This window comes from Stylophora pistillata, chromosome 4, assembly GCF_964205215.1.
Source record: "Stylophora pistillata chromosome 4, jaStyPist1.2, whole genome shotgun sequence".
Taxonomy (NCBI): domain Eukaryota; kingdom Metazoa; phylum Cnidaria; class Anthozoa; order Scleractinia; family Pocilloporidae; genus Stylophora; species Stylophora pistillata.
Window position 1 is genome coordinate 23022571 of NC_142522.1, and position 10383 is coordinate 23032953.

Sequence of the window (10383 nt, forward strand, 5' to 3'; positions counted from 1 at the left end):
AAAAATAGATAACTCATTAGCTTCTTTTGTTCGTCCACCAGCAGTTGTTCTTTTCACCATTGTTACCTGTGTCTCTAGAGATTGGTTGCAAACCACCTATACTGAATTTGATTGCGTGGCTTTGCTAGCTATGTTGTCAATGAAGTTGACAAGGTGGCGTTCGTAGTCAGCCAGGAATGAAAAGGATTAGGAAGGGGTTGGGGAGGACTCAATTGAAGTAGAGTTTATTTGCTTGGACTATAGTAGATTGCACTGGTTTGGAATCAATTGCTCTGACTTGAATTCAATTGAGGGGCATTGAAATTAAAACTAGTAGATTGGGTTGGATTGAAGAGGGTCAGAAAGGGCAAGCTAACGTAGCTTATGGTGAATTAAAGTGGATTTAGGTTGGATTAGATTGTATTAGAGTGCGATGGAGTAGACTGGGATGAATTTCGGCGGCTTTTCTACGCACAAAGTCGTGCAAGTGAAGGTCGCATTCATTTTATTGCACAATTAATCAAGATCTCTAGGTGCGATGAATACAAGTATAATGTTGATCCTCAGGCTAACTCTAAAATTGAAATGCTAACCTCTATTTATGTCTTGTTTTAAAGTGGGGCTTTTACATGTTTTAGTGGCATCCATAAAGAAAGGAACGAATTTTTCCGTTGTGTTGGGTTAATAATATAAATTTCTAGAACAGTTTCTTTACGATACAAGCTACCTGTTCCCAGTATATAATTCTCGACATTGATTATAATGTTATGTTGTTTAGAGCCGCGGTGCAATTTGTATTTCCTGGAAACAGATCCACATTCGTTCCCGATGACAAGTGGTTCTGTAGGTCAAGTACTTTCATTTGTGTCTGTTGCAGCTGGTTTTTGTCGTAATGATTGTTGCTCATCACTGCAAAGGACTCGGCCTGTTGGTTCCACACGCAGCAGCCAGCCGTCCAAACAGCCCGAGGAGTTACTAGTTTTACTGTTCTTGGTCCCACAGTAAATCTGTCCGAAAGGGGGGGCTTCGCTACGTTATTGAGGCCATTTTCTGATCTGCCTGTCAGTAGGTAAAGGGTTCCTTGGCGACTTGGGCTCCCACAGGTATTTTTGGCATAATTTTTTTATCTTATTTTCAAAGACCTGCCAAGGTCCGCTGTTTGATGCTTCGAATTGTGGTACAGCATTGGAAAGAGTGAAAGTAGCCTTCATGAAATTTGTTTCAAAGGAGTTGATTACTGAAGGATTCATATGGCCTCTGGTAAGTACTGCCTTCAAGTTGGTTTGGGCTTCAATGTTGGCCGCCTTATAGGCACCGTCGACACCAGGGACATCTGTAATCATAAGTCTTGTAAGATGAATTAGCATAAAATTCTTAGCCTAAAAATCTCAAATCATATTCTAAGGAATACGATGATGTTATTATCCAACTGCGCAAAGAATAGTACAAATTACGTGCGAATCGAGTACAAATATCATGCGATATTGTACAGTTGGTTATTTTGTACCGTAAGGAAACCTCTTTAGCCAGTCAGCTACGCGCGCTACGCTTAGCTATCTGCCTCGCTTTTCCCACTTTTTAAGATTGAAATGCGCATGAAATAAAGCAGTTGCGAAATAAATAACTTATTGTGTGTATTTTTTACTTCACAACTCGAAAAAATAAAGAGCGATACTACACAGCAAAAGGTCTGTACAACTCGTAAAAATAATGAGCGATACTACACAGCAAAAGGTCTAATAAGATAAATTTAATGGTGACATTTTAAGGCCGTTTACATGGCAGAAAAATCGGGTACGCCCGTGTCAAAAAAGGAGTACGGACCTCATATTTTTGCCCGTGTAAACAATCCGTACCATGTTTTGGGGGATGGGTACGGACCCGTGTTTTTTCTGGTTTTGGGGCCATAGACGTCTATGGCCCCAAAACCAGAAAAAACACGGGTCCGTACCCATCCCCCAAAACATGGTGCGGATTGTTTACTAGAATTACGCATGTTCGATAACAGCACACAGCTGTACCAAATACTGTAGTCCCATGCAAGAAATTCGGGTCCGGTCCCCGAAAAAGTGCAGTGTAAACGCAACCTTGCTAACTTGATCCTTATGCCTCTTTTTGTCCGACCCGTGATAAAACATCATCCGCGTAAACGGCTAAAATTATGCAGTCCGCACTCCTTTTTTGAAACGTTCGTACCCGATTTTTCTGCCGTGTAAACGGCCTTTTTTTGTCGTTTTTCACGATGATAAAATTGCTAGTCATATACTGAAAAGTAATTTTTGAACATTCCAGGGAGCAATTTGGCTTTTTTTTTCGCTTTTTCTGAAATTACGTGAGCATGAAGCCTTTGACTGCACTCTCATTTCTCTTGAAAACAGAAATTCTTTGAAAATAAGGCGTTTTTGGGAACAAACCAATAAAGAAGCCTTTGAGGGGTTAGTCCTTCTACTTAAATATTCTGCGGAAAACAGTTAAGAAGAATAGCATAATGGCTTTCCAACTACCTTAGTGACCTTGCGTGTTTTTTAACAACGCAGAGCATACTTCAAACCACTCTATTTGTTTTATGGACTGATTGTCATCCAATCGGAATTGTAATAAATAATTGTTGAATGTCCGTTTTACATACTTAGAGGATTCCTCCAATTTGTAATGGGTCTCGTAAACGTGCCAAGTTTCGCTGCCTGCGCGGGTGTAACTTTGTAGGCTGAATAAAAAGCAGTATTTGTGGTTGGATCAAAGAGGGAGACAAAATACGGAGGGTTGGTTAGAGGATCACCGCTTAGCCTCTGTTGGATTTCAGTCCCTCGGTTGATTTCAGGAAGGCCAACTGGACGCATGCCTCCAACGAAAAAAGTTCCGCTCCCGAGAGATCTTTTTCCTTCATTCGGCGTTTCCTCTTAAGAAAAAACATACGTAATCGGTTACATAGTTGCAAAGCAAGGATTTAGTTAGTTTCATCGGATTAATTAAAAACCGATCATAGATCGATGAAAGTGGTCTAAAGGTATGACAATTGAGCGGTATCACGGTCAGAGTCGAGTGGTTCCTTTTACTTCAGTCGGGCCTTAAACTGATTCTGGCTTTTTGAAGCCAATCGGTTAACTTTATCAAGGAAAACCCGCGTATAAGAACCTAAAATTTAAGAACCGTAAGGCTAAAATTTCCCAGTTAAGAGCCTTCTGGGCTAAATTTCAATATAAGTTCTTATTCTTAGAATAAAGAAAGCTATGGAGAGTGACTAAAAATAAGATTATAGAAATTTCTAGAATGCCTCGTCATGTTGACTTGCTTGCATGAACTTACCATGGAACTTTCAAGAATATCCTGTTAGGTTTTATTGTTATTAGGTAACACTACCAAAATAGTGTGTTGTAAATGCCTGGAATGTTCTGGAATACTTTGTAAATGTACGTACGGACTTTGTCGAGTAGCAGTAGCAGTAGCAGTAGCAGTAGCAGTAGCAGTAGCAGTAACAGTTGCAGTTGCAGTAGCAGTAGGAGTTTCAGTTTCAGTTGCAGTTGCAGTTGCAGTTGTCAGGACTGACCGACTGTTTGGAAAGCTATACTTACAGAAAAAACTGTTGTGGAAGATTGTTATTTTCAAGGAACTTTCGAGAAAACTGGGAGTTTGTGGAGTGCATGGCGAGCTAAGATATAGTTTGTACACGGCTTAAGTCAGTTAATGAGGATACTAACTGTATAATCTATTGGAGTCGCTGCTAAGTAAGAATATTACACGTCATTTAATAAAAGTAGTTGAGTTTGTATGATGGTAGTTTTCTTCTGTCGGTTAAGTTATACCGTAACAGAATTTTTTCAAATATATTACAGTACATCACAAGCGATACAAAAAGGGAAACAGAAATTAGCCAGAACACTGACAGTGTCATTGGATCACAGTACTGTTCTTTCAATACATCCATAGTTCTGCAAGTTATCTAAATTTGGATAAAAGTTAACCATTTACAGCACGGAACTATAAGGCTGCTATACAGCGCAATGTCACCCACACCCAAGAATGGCAGTTTCTTTCTTAATAAATTAAATGTTAAGAACCTAAATTAGATAATAAGTGGTCTAATTTCACAGTAAATACCATTTCTATTCGGAGGCTAACTAAAGAAGACCAAGTTCTTATATGTGGGTTTCCTGCAGCTTTCGTTAGCTACGAATGGTTGGTTTCAAATCGCTGGGTAAGTTAGCTCGTTTTCTTCGGCCTGTTATTTCAGGTAATATATCGTGAAAAAATCGTCTCAGAGTACTGGTAGCTGTTTTCATTTGCCGAGAGAAGCTTGTCTTAAGTCGGTTGGTTTAGGTTTAGTCTCCTTAGTGAGCTGATAGAACGGTATAAGAAGGGCGAAAACATGTTTCACTTCAAGACGCAACGCAGAATCAACTCCTACTACCGTGACGCGTGTCAAGGGGAAGTGTGTAACGGCGACCAGAACACAACTCTTTTAAGACGAATCTTTCAACAATGAGGCTATACAAATCGATTTAATCGACGAAAAAAAAGTCTAGACGCTTTCTTTCCTTCTTAGTAACAACTGCAGGAACAACGGAATTAGAATAAAGACGCGGGAAACGAATACTACTCAACTCCCACGACAGACCTGCCTCAACCAACAGATACCATAAATTTACTCATGCAATCATTTAGGAGACATAAATTGTTTGTATTTACCAGTAGGGTTACTTTTAGAGAATACGGTCACAGGTAACACTGAGATAGCAATGGCGAAACACCAAACGGTTGTTCTCTTCATCATGTTAAGTCCGGTCTTCGAATGCAGGATCTAAATAAACTGAAATGAAAGAAGAAATGTTGAGTAAAGTGCCTAAACCGTCTTTAACTTCATTACTGATGTGTAGTATTTAGTTAATTAATCATAGGGAAGTAAGATTCAGTTATACTTTTATGTCTAGGTAAGTCTTTTATTTCGAAATGTGAAGGTAACTGCATGGGTTTTAGCTATTACGAGGAAAAGATTCCTGATCTTGCCCTAGAACTATAAGTTCTTTTTTTGGCTTTCGCAGTCAAAGATTGACTGTTTGATCGGAAACATTAAGCATGATGTTTTTTATCCATGAAGTTCTCGTGAAAGTAAGGTAGGATTCCGATAAGGTCAGTTGGTTCGGAAGCCAGCTAGTGCGTACTTCGTAAAATTCAGAGTTGTAGCCAGGTAGACGTTATGAGTCAGCCAGGTAGTGATTAGAGAAAAGATGTTATAAACTATATTATGCAGAAACTTAGCAGAAAACAGGGATTAAGAAATAACCTAAACGACAGCCCTACAATCTCTGGTGCCTTCCCCTTAGCGTGGAACGCTCTCTAGCTGGATTTCCTCCATCCCCCCCCCCCTGAACAATACTTTGAACTTGAAATCAAACAAGTATCAACTTATCCCATCAGTTAAAAGTTATTTGAATGAGAATTCGATGATCGGAACGAAAAGGAATTTCAAAAATTGTTACCATTATAATGATAATAACACAACATAGGTAAGAAAGATAGTCTTCGTCTGTCGCCTTTTGATAATGCAAGAATTATGCTAAGCAAACATGGATCAATATGGTCAGGTTTGCATGTTACATTATGGACGACAAATTTACACAGAAAAACTGATGCAGGAATTTACAAACTTAGTTTATTATCTTTTGAACAATGTTTTGGAAATTTGGAAGCTAATTATTCGCACCTATTGCACCTCACCAAAGTAGGCACGTTTTGACGAGGGAGCGCATTTCAGTGAGCAATTGTAAAAAATCTCTTCGTATTTTCTCAAATTGAAATCATAGCATGACTAATGTCGTAGGAACTTTTTTTGCACTTTATTTTAGTACAGGTGTGAAAAGAGATGTTATTGTAGATCTCAGGAAGTGCCCAAATTGCCGAGAGATTTGAAAGTTCCGCCACGTAGCACTCGCTTGTAGCAACTGTAGTCCGTGTGACTTAAAAATTGAGGAATAAAGAGGGAAAGTTTCTGAAAGAAACTGGTGTGCTGAGTCGGTGGGGGGAGTATAGCAAGGTAATTTGGGTTTTATCAACTGGGTTGATGATACATATTAGCCACCCTAAATAGTTGAAATGTGGGCGTTTTCGAGCGTTAGCCCTTCGTCAGAGCGAAAGCTGAGGGTGGAGGAGATATTCCTTAAAATCTCGTTCGCGAAGAAAAGTTAACAAAATACGATTTCAAAGTAGACTTTCTTAGCACTGCAACATATTTGAAACGTGGTAGAGTTATCGTATAAAAAGAAAGGGGGAGTAAGGTAGTTCCTGAACAAAAAAGCATCAGCATCCGACTTTGCTTTAAAAGTCAATTATAATGGAAAGCTTTCGTAATTGGTGAAGTGATACATCCCATGATTACTTAGCGAGAGAGGATATGTGGCGAACACAGCAGTACGTATAAAAAGAAAGGGGGAGTAAGGTAGTTCCTGAACAAAAAAGCATCAGCATCCGACTTTGCTTTAAAAGTCAATTATAATGGAAAGCTTTCGTAATTGGTGAAGTGATACATCCCATGATTACTTAGCGAGAGAGGATATGTGGCGAACACAGCAGTACGTAACGGAAAGCCCAAACAGTCGTGCAGTAGCTCGAAGCGAGGGTCAAAATGTTGCAAATGTTTTCGACTGATAATAATTTGTTCAATATAGTGATTCTTAATGTATGACTTTGAAATTAGGTTTCGAAAAATGTATCGAATTGTTCCACCTGCTTGAGGAACTCATTGGGTAATCTCTTCTTTGAATAAGCGACGTAATATTCTGGCAACAGCCTATCGACTAAGAGATTTGTTACACTATTTCGCTGTTTCAGAGATTTTTTAGATAGCAGCAATTGCTAATTTAATTTTTCTGAAGCAATATAATGCATTTTCACGAGTTAATGATACCCATTGTTCTGATTTCTATTAAACTTTTGAACTATTTGCAGCAGCTAATTCATTTGTATTTTCATTTTCATCCTTTGATATTAGTACCGACGAAATGTCTTAAGTGTTCTATTTTATCTTGTTCGTGCACCCATTTGCGCGATCAATGCAGACTGTTTCATTCCTCTTATTTTTCTATCAAAGAAAATCCCATCTTCTTTCGAAAAGGCTCTCCAAAAGTATCGTAAACCTCAAATCAGTTTTGAATTGATTGCTCCCAGTTAAAACTAAATTCGAACACAAGAGTTCAAACCACCCTTGAGGAGGATAGAGGAAGCTTCTATTGTAGCATCTTGAAAGGTCTGTCACCAGGGTCTAAGATCAACAGGTACCTGCCACTACCAGATAAGTCAGGAAATGAGGGCGGAGCTTGTGCTACATAGGCTCTGAAGTAGGTTCAAATAGGCCGTGTATAGGCTAAAAAATGCTTTTAAGCGCTGAAAGCGTTTTTTAAAAGTTTTCAGTCAGCCAAGCAAACAACGATAGCTGAATTTGAAAAAAGACGATGATTTTACTTCCTAAAATTTTCTGTTGAGTCGAGAATTGGAAATTGTTTGAGCTACAAGGTCAGGTAATCAATAAGAAAAATCCAGTTTCGATTTAGATACAAAATTTTCAGAGTAAGTTCATGCTACAGTCTAGTTGAATCAAAGATAAAGATGGTTTTTGGATTTATTCATCTTCTTCATACTAAACTTCGCCTACTTTGCGTCATTGCAGTAGAACCCGGCTAACTCCAACTCGCGTGAACGATCTACCATCTTACTTTCATGCAATTTTTTTTTTTTTACCGAGTAAAAGAAAATTTGACCTTAATAGAAAGACGGTTATCCTAGCAAACTTATTTGTTGTTCGATTAGAGTGGATAGCTTTATTTAGTGTCTCTTTTTTTTTTTCAAATTTCTGTGCTTCTAAAACGTGGTTCTTGTTTGCCCGTCGTCTTTCTTTTATATCTGAAGGATAAAGTTAATAATTTAGCGCTAGTCTTCAGCTAAAGAATTGGAAGCTGTTTCTTCAAGGCATGAATGAATTTTTTTAGAAGAAAAAGCGCATTGCTTTTTGACTCAGAGGCAAAGTGATGGTTGTTAACCGATCAAATCCAATTGGTTAAAAAATATATTTGATTTTGCCAGACTAGGAGTTAAGCAGGTTTCTCAAGCTGTGAAAATTGATGGGAATTTGAATAAAAATGCAGTTTCAGCAAGATTACTTTTACTACACCCCCTTAGTTTATTGAACAGGCAAAAAAGACAACCGTCCCTCATTGGTACTTTAAAATGGATACAATTTCTTTCGCGAAAGTATTTTACTCGCTTAAACTGAACTTGAAAGATCCACGCTACTTATCTTTAACCCTGTTGTTCAAGACGAATTTTTACATTTTCCCCTCAGGGTACATAGAGCGTTTCCACTCTTTCCCTAAAAACTGGGGATTCTTAGAATTTCTGTGATATTAAACATATCTCGTAACTACACTTTTAACCATTCACTGTTCTATCGTTTCTTACCGTTACTTAACATTTAAGTTAAGTAGAATGAATTGAAATTACTCGGAAATCAACATTAATTGAAATTTGGAATTGTTCTGTCATTACGCATAAATTTTTTCAAGAATTTGCTTAAAAGATGGCAAAAATAAGATAGTCTTTTTAGTTGTAACTGTCAGCTCAACCGAATGGTCACAGCTATTGCAATTTTTGGCAGCACTTTTAATGCTTCATTTAGTTAGAGTTGATCAGAGATCAACTTGAAGATTTCAGATGATATCGTTAATAGGAGCTATTGAAAAAGAGTGAATTTTATCGAGAGAGTTTCCTTGAGAATAGCAAAAAGTTTTTGAAATAATTAACTGCTACAAGTTCAGTTCATCGATGTTTTCGCGATAATGACAGATTAAATCCTTACATCTAACGTACAGTTACTTACCAAGTGCAGATGTGTGAAGTTAACAGCAAAAATAATGAGCTTAACTCGATAGCTCCTCACTATGGTTCAAAAGTTGATAACGTAATAGTTTTTAGTCCAGTGATCACTAATGGGCGTCTTATTTCATAGCCTTGAAATTAGCATCATTTGAAAGAGATACCGAGTTATTTCACCTGCTTAAGAGCTATTAAATGAGAAAATTACCGAACGGAATCAGCTAATATTACAACTCGTAGCCTAATTGAACGTTATTTCATGACAAAAGTTTCAAATAATTCAACGAGTTGCGAAAACACCTGTTGCCATAATCAGTGGAGATTCAGACTATAACGACTTTTTGTCAAACTTATTTTTGAAATATCCTCGAATGAATTCTTATGTCGTAGTGGAAAGTTTATGTAAATGATTTTTGAATTAGTTGAACTTGCAAGTCTTCATTAGAAATTGAGAATTACTGTGTTTATGTAAATGAAGTTCTCCAGGAGTTGCCACCTAAAAATTTCAACCAATTTTAAGTTTGAGCGTCTTCTTACTCATTAGTGTGAATTGTGATTTCTGAAAGTATATTGCATTGCTAAATTCAGTCATGTTTGAGTTGAAAAGAGATGAGCTCAACAATTTTTTACTGCCATCCTTTATGGGAACTGTTGGTCAAGATATTTTCTTTGAAAAAAGGAGAGATTGTTTCTAGTTCTATAGCTAGAAGAATGAGGAACGATTTATTTAGCGTGAAGCTCAGTTGTCTCACGATTTCGTAATTATTACTTCGATTATTTTTTGCTTCTACACTCTCTTACCAAATATGGATAGGTCAAGGATTCAGAAATGATGTACGTCGTACGTTGCTACGTTGTACGTTGCTAACTGTCGTTCAAATTATTTTTTGCTTCTACACTCTCTTACCAAATATGGATAGGTCAAGGATTCAGAAATGATGTACGTCGTACGTTGCTACGTCGTACGTTGCTAACTGTCGTTCAAAAGTTGATAACGTTATTGTTCTAAGTTTATGGTATCCTTGTCGACCTCTTGTCTTATCTTATTTGTAAAGAATATCAAGTTAATCCATCCTCTTAAGAGTAAGAGAAAAGCATTCGGGAACCAACCGAGTTTGCTTAAGAACAAAGGAAAATTTAACGGGTATCTCTCTGGCTTTCCATTGCATTAACCAATAAGGAAAATTAGTTCAATGACTCAAGCCCGATGTTTTTTTCCAGTTGAAGAGTCCAGTTATCTGCAGAAGTAAAATGAGGAGATGAACGGTTCCATCTTCAATCCACTTCTTTTTAGCACAATACTGTGATTGTTAACAATTCGGACTCCTAATGCGGGAACCGAAAAATGGTTGAGTTGGCGGAGGTCCGAGTTATCGGGACTGGTGTTAAGTTTCCATTATCCTGTTAAGAATCACGGAATCACGCTTTTATCATTTTTGCACAATTTTAGGAAATTTGGCCAAATTTATTACGTTTTCATGAATGTTATCACGTTCGTGACCAACGCGATTAAAGTTAAGAACATGTAGATCTGCTATGTTC

General features: G+C 37.6%; 1 pseudogene across 1 annotated transcript; it reads right to left on the reverse strand.

The window, feature by feature from the left end:
• Positions 1-467: 467 nt before the first annotated feature.
• Positions 468-8991, reverse strand: LOC111323695 (uncharacterized; annotated as a pseudogene). Its single transcript, XR_016000057.1, has 4 exons — positions 8846-8991; positions 4666-4786; positions 2609-2878; positions 468-1312 (listed from the first exon to the last, which is right to left on the reverse strand). The product of XR_016000057.1 is annotated as an uncharacterized LOC111323695 (transcript).
• Between the last annotated feature and the right edge of the window lie 1392 nt (positions 8992-10383).